Source organism: Lutra lutra, chromosome 13 (assembly GCF_902655055.1).
Source record: "Lutra lutra chromosome 13, mLutLut1.2, whole genome shotgun sequence".
Taxonomy (NCBI): Eukaryota; Metazoa; Chordata; class Mammalia; order Carnivora; family Mustelidae; genus Lutra; species Lutra lutra.
In genome coordinates this window covers 67,200,216-67,214,347 of record NC_062290.1, presented here as the reverse complement: position 1 = coordinate 67,214,347, position 14,132 = coordinate 67,200,216, and positions in this window count along the sequence as shown.

The window sequence follows — 14,132 nt, the reverse complement described above, 5'->3', positions numbered from 1 at the left end:
TCTTGCTTTAATCTTGGGTCTGCACAGTCCTCCTTTAAAGTCAACACTTGTAAACACTTGGTAATTATATATCTAGAACAGATTGGTGAGGAAGACTGATGAAAATTGTGTGGCAACTTTGTTAATCAGCAAGACATTTGGGTGGATTTTATTCCACAATGAAGCCAGATATAGGATGTTCTGCATTTAATGGAAAGCACACTGGTTAAAGAAGCATAACATCCGGGTTGTAATAATAGCTCCATTGCTAATTAGGCCTAAGAACTTCGTCAAGGTAAAAGCTGCTTGAATCTTAATTACTTCATGTGTAAATTAAAACAAGATGCCTGCCTTACCAACTAAGTAGAGATTTTGCATGCCAAAGTCATCACATACAAAAGCATGTGGAATTCAAAACCAGTACAAGTATGAAGCTGTTACAGTCAGAAAAGAACGAGAAGCTCAGTGTACAGCCAACTAGTGAGAGGAGTAATTGTAGCTATGTTTTCATTTCTACATTTTTAAAAATCTTGCCTGTCTTCCGCCATCAACACTGGAGTTTCAAACTTAGGTTTGAAAAAATAGAGACTAATCTTCTGACCCTTCTAGACAAAAGATCCAATCTTTTAGATCCCTTGTGTTTTCTAAGGAAAATAACTGTTGTTTATGTTTTCATGATAGCAACCATGTTTATCATGAAAAGAAAATAATAGAAATAATCAAAATAATAATAGTGAACTATTGAGTACTTTTTCTGTGCCAGGTATGAAGTATTTTAACATACTAGCTAATTCATTTTTCTCTATAATCAAGCTATTGTTGAAAATTACTGGCTGTCTACATTCTGCTTCTATGAGTGGAACTTATTTCTCCGTTTGGTTTGGTTTGTTTTTTTGTTTTTTTGTTTTTTGTTTTGTTTTGTTTTGTTTTTTTGGCTACAAGTTTGGTCCTATGACTGGCTTTGATCAGTAGAATGTTAGCCAGTATAATGTGACCAAAGGCTTGGACTCGTTCTCTTGTGCTTTTGTTACATGGACAGAATAACATGTCTGCTGGTCCCAGAAGGAGAGCGATATATACATATATATATGTATATATAGAACAGAGACATTCTGAATGATCAACACTAGCCCAGCCTCATCAGATCAGCCATTCCCCCAGCTGATCACAGAAAATCGAGCTAAATAAATGTTATATTGTACACCACTCCGATTTTGTGGTTGTTTGTTACACATCATGTTTTTATCCGTGTTGACTGATACAGTAAGTTTCTATCATCATCCCCACTTAACAGTGGAGGAAATTGGGATAAGAAAAGATTAAATGATTTGCACAGAACCATACTGCCAAAGAGGAGCAGAGCTGGAATTTGAACCTCAGTAATTTAACTCCAGTACCATAAAGACCAAGAAATTAGTGCTGAATATTTACATTTTTAAAAAAGATTTTATTTATTTATTTGACAGAGAGAGATCAAAAGTAGGCAGAGAGAGAGAAAGAGGGAAGCAGGCTCCTTACTGAGGAGAGAGCCCAATGCAGCGCTCGATCCCAGGACCCTGAGATCACGACCCGAGTTGAAGGCAGCTGCTTAACCCACTGGGCCACCCAGGTGCCCCAAATATTTACATTTAATTCCTTTTACTGGGCACAAACAAACTCAATGATTATGTTTATAGATTTTTTTTTTCTCTTTTTAAACTCTTGTTCTGGGGATAAAAAATTCTCAAAAGGATATTTGTAACTAAAACTGATGTCATAGGATTAGCAGAAAGATAACAAGATGGACATGTTTTAATATACAATTACTATGTAGTATATTATTAATATAATTACTAGATATTATAATATTAACATTTTAATATTTAACATTCTATATTTTTCCTTTTAATATTTTCTCCTCCTATTCTGTTGATACAATGCCTTCTCTCATTCTACTGAGATTGACAAGTTCCTGAAAGTCTTTTTGAATTTGTTAGTAGATGATTTCTTAGAGGTATTCAGTCTTTTGAGTCTTTGGGCTGAAGTTTCCTTTATTTACTGATCTATTTTCTTTCCATAATCTCTTTATTTTGTTGTACTTTTTTTTTTTAAGATATTTTTTATTTATTTGACAGAGAGAGAGGTCACAAGTAGTCAGAGAGGCAGGCAGAGAGAGAGGAGGAAGCAGGCTCCCTCCTGAGAGGAGAGCCCGATGCGGGGCTCGATCCCAGAACCCCGGGATCATGACCTGAGCCGAAGGCAGAGGCTTTAACCCACTGAGCCACCCAGGCGCCCCTATTTTGTTGTACTTTTTAATCATCTTTGAATGAAGCAAGAAATGTACAGACTCATAGCCTGTAGATTGCCCTTGGACACCTTCTAATGTCTATTTGTGTGAAGGCTGAGTCTGTTTCTCTGATCTAAAGCAGGAAAAAATGTTTATAATTCATAGTTTCCAATGTAATTCCCATTTTCTTGCAGGTATTAATTTTAAGTGAATCTTTTGTTCTGAGATGAAATTATCTTTTCTATCCAGTCTTATTTTCTCAATTGCTGATCTAAGAGGGAATATATACACTTACCCCTTCCTGCTCCTATTTGCCATAATTTCCTAGAATTCTATTCTAAAGCAGATTCTAAATACTATTTTTGATTCTGCTCTTAAGCTGTGAATCTATTTTTGTTTTTGAAAATATTTAGATATTTGATCAGGGCAATTTTTGTCAGTTTTCTAAACCATCACCTTTTTAGCAGAGGCACAATTATCCACATATCTGACTACAGCACACCTTTTGTAGCTGAATCAAAAAGAAGAAAAACGAGGAGAAACAAAGTCATCTCCAACCTTTTCTCCTGGAGATTTCTGTTTTTTTTTTTTATTTTTAAATTTTTTATAAACATATATTTTTATCCCCAGGGGTACAGGTCTGTGAATCACCAGGTTTACACACTTCACAGCACTCACCATAGCACATACCCTCCCCAATGTCCATAACCCCACCCCCCTTCTCCCAACTCCCCTCCCCTCAGCAACCCTGTTTGTTTTGTGAGATTAAGAGTCACTTATGGTTTGTCTCCCTCCCAATCCCATCTCATTTCATTTATTCTTCTCCTACCCCCTTAACCCCCATGTTGCATCTCCACTTCCTCATATCAGGGAGATCATATGATAGTTGTCTTTCTCTGATTGACTTATTTAGCTAAGCATAATACCCTCTAGTTCCATCCACGTCCGTCGCAAATGGCAAGATTTCATTTATTTTGATGGCTGCATAGTATTCCATTGTGTATATATACCACACCTTCTTTATCCATTCATCTGTTGATGGACATCTAGGTTCTTTCCATAGTTTGGCTATTGAAGACATTGCTGCTATAAACATTCGGGTGCACGTGCCCCTTCAGATCACTACGTTTGTATCTTTAGGGTAAATACCCAGTAGTGCAATTGCTGGGTCATAGGGTAGTTCTATTTTCAACATTTTGAGGATCAAGACAGCATGGTACTGGCACAAAAACAGACACATAGATCAATGGAACAGAATAGAGAGCCCAGAAATAGACCCTCAACTCTATGGTGAACTAATCTTTGACAAAGCAGGAAAGAATGTCCAATGGAAAAAGACAGCCTCTTCAATAAATGGTGTTGGGAAAATTGGACAGCCACATGCAGAAAAATGAAATTGGACCATTTCCTCACACCACACACGAAAATAGACTCAAAATGGATGAAGGACCTCAATGTGAGAAAGGAATCCATCAAAATCCTTGAGGAGAACACAGGCAATTTCTGTTTTTAAGTGTTTTACTGTGACATAAAACCAGAATATGGTTTTAACTGTACAGTTTCACCTGCCTCATGGGTAATGTGATTGCATTCCAGATTTTGGAATAGAAGTTTTACTAAGTTTGAACTTTATTTTTTTCTAGGTAACAAAACACGTATCAGTGGAAGGGTAGCAAGGGCTGCTTGAGGGATAGATCATCAGAGGTCCTGTTAAACTGGCAGCCTGAAGTTGCCTTTGAGTCATCATTTTAGTATTCTGCTGATCTTGTTTTCACTGTGACTACTTGTCCTATTTTCCATGATTAGTAAGGAACTATTTAAATCTTAATTTAGTAATCTTGCCATAGCATTTGAAGAGCAAAAGCACCCTTGTTAATGTACCCCATTTTAATTGCTTTGGTAGTTTTAGAGGTGAAAAACTAGGAATTAGTAGGTCATCTTCTTCATTTTACAGATGAGAAGGAGTTATAGGTTGCTTTAATACAAATGACAAGCTAGTATTAAGGAAAGTACTAAACTCTGGGCACTAATTCACTTAATCCAACCGTCTTCTAACTTTATCACAAAATTTCTGGTTGGCTAAAATGTTACACTGGGAGCCAACACTGCTCAAAGGCTTAAACGTAGCTGTGAAAACCAAGAAGATTCAAATACAAGAAGGAAACTCATGCGATGAGTGTACATCACACATTACACGTTGAGAGGACATGGTAAATATTATCTCATATTGTGTGAACAACCACCCTGTAGAACATAGTATTTCCCAACTGAAAGACAAGAAAAATACTTAACAGGCATGCAATCACTCGTTCAGGGTCACACACCCAGTAAAGTCAGAGCCTTAATTTAATTCAAAGTTGGAGGGCATGTTGAAACCCGCTTCACATTTTTTTAGACATTGTTTACTTGGTCAAGTTACTTGTAATCCCTGAGCATCAGTTTCTGCATTTGTTTAGAAGAAAAAAAATGATTATAACCTATTTCATAAAATTGTTGTGATGGTAAAATTGAAGAATGAATGTGGAAGTGCTTTTAAAATCATACGGTGCTATACAAATGTTAGATATTATTTATATCCTCTTAAAGCAGTCATCATCACCGGGTTTTACCGTCACATTTAGCACTTAAAGGCAGTCAAGCATTACAGAGTTCTGTTCTGACAAGGGAAAGATAACAGCAGGCTAAAATGAATGCTCCCTAATCCCTATCCCCTCATCCATGGTTGCTATGAATTGATAATACTCCCCGAATTTTCCACCATGGTTTGCTAGCATCAAAAGGGAACGAGTGAAGCTGTTTGGTTCCAAGCTGCATTTATCTGCAGTGGTCCATATCTTTTAGCTTACAAAGTTGTAAAAACAACCTGCCAAGATGAAAGACGTAAAATATTGCCTTACGTTTACAGCAGGTTATCCCATACTGCAGAAGCACTGGTTTTGCCCATCCACACTGACAGAACACCTGGTGGCCACTGTTAAGTGTGAATGTGGAGATTTGCCAAGGCAGACTGTGAATTTAAAAACAGTCTGCCTTTACCCAGGGGAAGAGGTTTTAAAAGGAAGGATGTTGTTTTGGCTATTCTGAAAATTTGTCATCTAGCTTTCCACATACTTATATGTGATATAAAATAATACTGTTAGTTTTTGAAGGGATTCAGAGCAAGTCTCCCGCAAATGTGCCACTTTGCTGCAAGGGCTATTTTGAGCTGAAGGCAATGGAGACCCTGCAGGTTCAAAGAGAAATTTTGCTCCTCCCTTAACTACCTAGAAGAGTCTAAATTGGGGGTGTTTCCCAGAATTAGAGTTAGTATTACACATAAATTTTATTTGTGTATGGTAAAGCAAACATCTAATTACCAAATATCTGCTCTTCTTCTTGTTGCCCAGTGAATTGCCCTCCTCCCCTTTGAAGCCCCAGATCCCTATCCCATACTTAGCTTAGGATGGATATAAGCCACATTTTACCTTTCTGTCTTAGAACCTCTCGTTAATATGGTGCTCCTGTATGTATGAAATTAGATTTGCTTTGCTCCTGTTAATCTGTTTTATGTCAATGTAATTCCTAGACCAGCCAGAGAATCTTTGAAGGACACAAGAAAATTTTTCTCCCCAACATTTTAAAGGATATATATATATATACATATATATATATGTATATATATATATGTTTATGGTTTATTAGTAGATTTAAACATATGACTGAGAAGAACCTATTCAGTAAAAGGAGTTTTTCTAAGGATAAAAAGAGATCTCATGTATTCTCAAATATTTAAAATAATAAGATAAAAAGATTAATGTTAAAATAATATTACAAACATATTTAATATTGTATAGCATGTTGAGAAACCTTCTGTAGGGAGGACAAGCATACTCCTGATAAACAGATAAGAAAACTAAGGCTCAAAGAGATGAGGTGTTTTCTCAATGTCACACAGTTATAGATTACTAGAGTAATGTGCAAAAATATGCGTGAAGAGGAGGTCGAAGAATTTTATATTTACTACTCTTTTTATATATATATTCACAGACTCTTCATTTAAATTAATTTATTGAGAAACTAGGCATGTTATACAACCTGATTCCCAGGTAATGAAAATCTTTAATTTTAGCATTTGAAGAAAGCTTACTGGAGATGAATTTAATATTTACTTTCTCTTTTCCTTGACAGTTCAGTGTTATTATCATGAAGGTCAATAGGATGCAATTCAAAAATGCCTTTAAAATTACGTGGGGAGTGGAGGTTATTTGACCAAACAATGAATGATGTGTTGTATTTTTGTATTGAGGAGAATGTATTTTTCTAGCTGCTAAGTTATTGTCTGCTTTCCTGTATGTTTTTTAAAGGAAATAAGATTCCTTCCTCTTTTCAGCACCAATCCCAGTCTTTCTACTTTGCTGATGCAGGGGAGGAAAAATAATATTTCCTCTATGCTTCTAGATTCTTGGTTGAGAATTACCTGTCCCATAATAAAAAACAGATTTACAGGAGAAAAACAGAAGTTTAATAACATGCATACCTCCTATATACTTGGGAGATACCAAGAAAAACTAAGTAACTCCCTGAAATGGCCCAAGCCACCACCTTAAATACTATTTCCAGCTAAAGAGAAAAAGAAATGTTGAGGTGGGGACCGGGGGCAGTGGAGAGCCAGTTGTGGAAGGTTATTAGGAAAATCACGGGAATGGAGTTGTTAGGCAGATTTGGGTTGTTCATTCTCCAGTGATAAGAGTTTCATAGATTTAGTCTTCCTCCTCTTCCTGGTACAGAGAGGGGGATGCCCTTACAGATGGAGAGTTCATTATAAATGTAAATTTCTCTTACAAAGGGTAACTTCTACTCAGTTTTCAGGGCTTCTTCTGTGTCTGTTCTTCCTTAAAAATAATCAGTGTAAAATAATCCTTATGCCAAAAAGTGTTTTTTGGGGTTACAAATTCTTGTCCTCTTTACTGTATTTGTTTCAAAGTAAGGGCAATATACTTAGAGCTGAGAACTTGAGGATTTTCATGAGATTAAGTGCATAAAACTCATGAAAACATGAAAAAACATGAAAAAAGTTACTACCTTTATGACACTGAAGCCAAGAGTTTACGTGTTTAAACTCCATTGGAATTCCACATTTTCAGTTATATTCTGGGGGGCTATAATATATGCAGATTTACTTAACCTTCCTAATAGTGACATGTTACCTGTTCTCAACTGAGAATGTGTTTCATAATATTCATGGTATGAATAATTTTTATTGGACCACTGTGTTTAATTTTTTCCTATATTTTCTTCTTCTTCTTCTTTTTTTTTGGACTCTGTACAAACTACTTTTCATTACCAACTGAGAATGTGTTTCATAATATTCATGGTATGAATAATTTTTATTGGACCACTGTGTTTAATTTTTTCCTATATTTTCTTCTTCTTTTTTTTGGACTCCGTACAAACTACTTTTCATTACTTTTGTACAAAGCATGAGATTTCAACACAAAGTTGTACAAAACAGAGACCCTAGAAAACCAGGGTTCAAAGGTGTCTCTCTGAACAATGTAGGAGGAGTGATAAAGGTAAAGGAAAAGAAGCTATCTGGCCACCAGTGCAGGGGTTAATTATCCTTGCCCAAGGCAAAAGAGAAGAGGGTGCCTGGGATTCTTTTTCCTCTGCAATTTGTGGTTTTGATATAAAAAGACTTCAGGAAGACTGGCCAGCACCACTAGCCCAACAGAAAAGCCTCAGGATCCGAGGAGGGGAGGGGTGAGCTTGTCATCAAGAAAGAGCTGAATTTCTGGCATCTCCTTTGATTTGAAACTCTAAGTCAGGCTTAGAAAACATTAGGAAAATGGACATCAATGAGAGTGGTGGCAAATTGTTATGTCTTTTCAGATACTAAATAATTGTCAAGGGTAGTAGATGAAGAATGGGTTTTATTTTTTTATTTATTTTTTTTTAAAGATTTTATTTATTTATTTGACAGAGAGATCACAAGCAGGCAGAGAGGCAGACAGAGAAAGAGGAGGAAGCAGGCTCCCTGCTGAGCAGAGAGCCCGATGCAGGGCTCAATCCCAGGACTCTGAGATCATGACCTGAGCCGAAGGCAGCGGCTTAACCCACTGAGCCACCCAGGCGCCCCAAGAATGGGTTTTAAATCCTTTGAAGTCATACAAAATGTTCCACATGTCCATAACGCCAAAGGCAGTTGCAGGACTAGCTGTTTGCTCACATTTTCACTTTCCTACACTAACCTTCACCCAGAATTCAGTGTCTTTCCTGGCTTTCACAAGATAACCTGTCTTACTTAGAATTTAGTGAGTTTCTAAACAAAGAGTTCCACTAGGCCCATACCACCCAGACCAGTTTGAACTTAACCCCTGACTCAAGCCAGCACAGATGGACCATGGAGTGACCCAGGGAGTGATGGAGAATTACCATTGTTTCATTATACTACTAAAAATCTCTGCCCAAAGAGGAGCACAAGCCTCCTTTACGTAGCATGCAATGTCTGCATAGGCATGTTTCCTTAAGGCCCATGGGCCACCTTATGCCCATCTTTACACAGGATGATAAGGTGCCCCTATCCAAATATTCATTCTAACCCTAAATAAAAGGAACCCATTTATTTTTGCCAAGGGCATGTTAGTTCCATTATGTTTCTAGCAACATAACTACATGTATGACAGTTTCCTTTCTTTCTCACTTTTGTTCCCCCCCATGCACGTTTCCTCCTGTGAGCTCTCAGTTTTCACGTTATAATATGAAACCTTTCATATATTCATATTATATTCATATTCATATTATAATATGAACTTTCTCCTTTAATGTGTTGGTGCTGACAACTCTGTTTACCTGATGAAAACTTTTAAGACATTTCCTACAAGATGAATTATTGCATTAGCTGTTAAAATGATGCAAATTTGCATTTACATTTAAAGGAAAAAAAAAACCTAACACATGAAAAAGTGCTTGATTGTGGAGCACATATCAAAAGCGTTGACAACAGGAATTCAGCCACCTAGAAATACTTTATAAAAATAGCTATTTTAACCAAGTCATGAACAGTTTAATAGACTGTATTGCTACATACTCATGTGCAATTCCTTTTACTTTTTTAAGCTTTCCCATTATGAAAATTTCCAAGCATTTTGAAATAAATAATACCATGACTGTCAGTCAGCTTTAAAAGCTATCAACATTTTTCTATACACATTTTACCTATTCTTCCTGCTTTCTACTTCTGCTAGGATATGTCAAAGCACTTCATTTTTAAATTCTTTAACATGCATCTTTAGAAAAAGGACACTGAAAATCCACCGTACCTTATCATATCTTAATCATAACAAAAATATTTAATAAGATTTAATTCTCAATACACAGTCCAACTTCTTTGGTTGTTTAAAATGTTTCTTTTTCATAAAATCAGCATCAACTCAAAGCTCATTATATCCTCTAACATGTTTCTGTTTTACACATGAAAAGTCTTAATCGTTTTATTCTAGTTTCATGTCCTTGAAATAAATCTGCTAAAAGCAGAATTGAAACAGAGCAGAAGAGGAAGGTTGTGGATCCCAGGACATAAGCTGGTTGTGATAGACACAGGCAGGAAAAAAGGAGGCATATTTCAGAAAGTATAGCTGCAGTGAAATACAATTTTAAAGAGAAGAACATTGCCTTAGAACCTGTGCAAATTCCACTATAGGCTATTTTTCAAACTTAGATCTTCTGAAGTTCTTTTAGTTCATTTTAACTCTTGGGTTGCTGTTTCCATCTCTTTTTATGTCCCCATTTTCCAGATGTGTGCTAATTATCTCTTGGGATATCATTTATTTCAAGGTGAATTTTGTTTTCTGAAGGCACATATTTGTTTGATAATTCTAGGATCTTTGAGACCTAAACCTCCACAATCCCCTTAGTGATTCTCCTCATTGTTTTTTTACCCCACACCTGGAGTTTATAAGGACTTTTTCCAAATATTCTCAGGTATTCTCAGATTTCCACAAAATATATGCTCTCCTTTTGGGGTGAGTGTTGGGAATTTCCCAGAGTCCCTTCTCTCTTTCTGTTCTCATTGCTGCTAATATTATCCAGCGGCTTATGATACTTACAGAGTATTGATCATGTTCATTCATATTTCGGGTTTGTGAGGATTACTTTGTCACCTCGCTCTGCTTAAGATGTTCATACATGTGTTGTTGTTGTTGTTTAAGATTTTATTTATTTATTTGAATGAGAATGAGAGCAAGAGAGAGCATGAGAGGGGAGGGGGTCAGAGGGAGAAGCAGACCAGGGAGCCTGATGCAGGACTCGATCCTGGGACTCCAGGATCATGACCTGAGCTGAAGGCAGCTGCTCAACCAACTAAGCCATCCAGCCACCCCATACATGTGTTTTGATTTAATTTCATTATTTTAGTTTTTCTGTCTGTGTTTAGATAGATTGTTATGTTCTTGTCACCAGAAGAATTCTCTTTGCACAGTTAATAAAATTACTCACACTTTGAGAATATTTAGTTGTCATTTTTGATATTTTACTAGCATGCCCTTAGAGAACACAAGTTCTAGTGATAACAGATGTCAAAACAGAAACCCCTGCAGTCTTCAGTCTGTGTGTTTGTGTGTGAGCAAGTCAAGAGTCCCTGGAGGGTATAATACCTATAAATATTAATTTTTTAAAAAAGTTGTAGTTATTCTAATAATGTTAATATCACAATATAAATTCTAGATGTGGGAACACTAAGTTTCAGGAATGTCACCTTTTGAAAGAAATTATTAGATCCCTTTTGTTACATTCCTTCATGCCCGAAAGAAGGAGGATAAGATCCTGGGGACATCTCTCACATACAGTCATGGTACTCAGTCACAGTTTGAAGCCAGTATGGTCACTGCTGATGTTCATGTAAGTCCAGCAAGGACATGATGAACAGTGTTCTATCATCACAGAAATAGAGGAGACAATGGGTCGATATGAATATGGGAGAACAGGGACAAGATTTAATCTAACAAATCCCCTTACTGTTATAGTTCGTTATCAAGTACTACCACCGATCTCTTTCCCTGACTCATTACAGACAGGATAGATACCATACCATGGTGACAGGACTGAAATAAGGGATTAGTCACATTGACACATTGCTAAAGATAGGTTATGGATATTTTGTCCAAACCTTGGTTTCTGTTTGCTACTCAGTCTTGTTTATTTTCTAAAAAACTGGAATCCTTAAATTTTTTTTTTTTTTTACTCCAAACCTAAGACTCTTAGGATAATGGTGTAACTGACAGAATCTAGATGGTGGGCTGAATCATAAACCCCTGATTAGATGTGCCGTTATCATAGTTTTTCTTAGTTTAGGATGTACTCAGATGATTCTGAGGCAGCACGAAAGGGATGTTCAGCAGTTAGGTTTGCTCACCTTTCTGGTCTTTCCTCAGTAGCCCACAAAGTCATTGGCTGAGACCCAGCAGCTTGCAAAGCTGGGTCTCATCTTGTCTGAGAGCACTTAAAAAGGCCTTCTTCAACAACACTGATGCCCTCACTCCCTCTGATTTCCTCAAATATGTTATTTGCTTTTTCCTTTTTCATAGGAAAACCTGGTACTTACTTTCCAAATACTAACATTTATCAAGTTAATCATATATTTGGTTTATTTGTATCTCTAACTAACTTCCCTTGAACAGTTTGAAGGTCTGAGCCACTGTTGGCATAAACACCCACCACTACCCACCTGCTGATTAGTGATTTTTATAATTTAAGTTTTGTATTATATAAATTGCTATGATCAATACAGTTCTCAGTGCTCCCTATGGATTTAAATACTTTAACATTTTTATGGAGAATAATGTGTGTGGAGTTTTAACATCTTAACCCATACATCTGAGTAATAGGCACCTATGCCACTTGTTTAAGAATCTTTTTTTTTTTTTTAAAGATTTTATTTATTTATTTGTCATAGAGAGAGAAGTGGCAGGCAGAGGCAGAGGGAGAAGCAGGCTCGCCGCCAAGCAAGGAGCCCGATGTGGGACTCGATCCCAGGACGCTGGGATCATGACCTGAGCCGAAGGCAGCTGCTCAACCAACTGAGCCACCCAGGCGTCCCCACTTGTTTAAGAATCTTAATCCTAATTGGCTAAAATATGAAATCATGTCATGACCATCCTGGTTACTACACATACACCATCTTCTGAGAGAGTGTTATTGAGAGACAAGGAAGAGCATGAAACTAGATACTTTTATAGGTAAATTACAAAATAAAGGCAAATTCACAAGCACACACAGTTCTATACAGTGCTATTACCTGTCCACCATTTTGTGAACCATTTCCCATATGCCTACCCAAAACTTTCATCAACTTTTCATTTGTAGTCTCTGTGTCCATTCATTGAAATTCCACACCCTGCTCTGGGAGAAAGATATTCTCCATTTTTTCAGTATTGGAAATCACAGCCACATGTTTCATTCAACTAAAAGTTGTATCAGAAAACAAGTGTATTCCATAAACATCAGAAGGCAGCATACAATAAAAATACTGGGAAGACAAGGAAAAATGCCTTACTTGTCCAGTGGACCAAGCTAGTCCACAAGGCCATACCTGCCCCCATACCAGGCTTGTGGCTTCAACCTGCGACTCTATAACCTCACTATCATATCCTTTATAGGGACAAGATAAGATAATTGAAGTCTCAAAGAAGGGAACAGAAATTGCTATGCAGCCCAACACATACCCAATAGGTAATGAATGCTACAATTCTCCAGCTATTGCTCTATGGTTATTAGAATAGTGAAAGGTACTTTATTATTTAGAATCATAGATATATTTCTGACCCCTGAAAAGGGTCAAGAAATAAAAGTAAGAACATTAAGTCATTCTTAGGTTTGAATAATTAACATATAGTTCCTTCTCTGTAGGGGTCTGTCCCTTTTAGGAGGTTTATGTTAACAAAGAGAAAAAAAAGAGATTAAAATGTTGTAGAATAAAAATATTTTACAGGAGGAATTTACCCAGCTACATGGAAATTACTTGGCTGAAAAACATAAAGACATGAGATGGCATTAAAGATCAATTATAGGACAATAGTACCAAATACCTGATAACTAACAGGAGTATCAAGTGATACACCCAAATGCTATTTTCTTCAGCAAATGATTGCTACATTTTCTTTCTGAGAAAGAGGTCATGCTCAGAAAGAATTGTGAAATTATAGTGGCTAATTGGATTTACTACTGCCTAATAGAATGCTTAAGGAAATTTTTCAGTCAGGGACAGAAACTATAATTAAATTTGATTTCAAATGCTAATGTTGACCATTTGATATGAGTTTCATCTATACTTGCATTCACCAAATACTTCTTGAACATCTCAAGTGCTAGGTACTCTAGGAGACCTCAGAGATAAACATGCTCACATTCCAGTGAGTATGACTTTTTAAAAAAAATATTGAACTTGTATAAGTAGCTTAGTGAACATACAAACTAACATATACAGTTGAACCTTGAACAATATGGGGGTTAGTGGAGCTGACCCCCATGTAGTAGAAAATCCATGTATAATCTGACTCCCCCTAAACTACTGATAGCTTACTGTTGACTAGAAGCCTTACTGATAACATAAACAGTTGATGAACACATATTTTTCATTACATATTTTTATATATCAAATTCTTATAATAAAATAAGCTAAAGGGAAGAAAATCAGAAGGAATAAAGTATTGTACTATAAAAAATCTGCATATAACTGGACCTATACAGTTTAAACCTGTGCTGTTCAAAGGTCAACTGTATACATATGTGTTTCATTTAACTCTCATCCTATTGATTTAGGTTTAATCCTAGCCTGTGAAGATAATTTAAAATCTTTATTTTGTGATCTACTCTATTAGTTGCTCTCTTGTTTCTTTTCTTCCCACCAACTTAT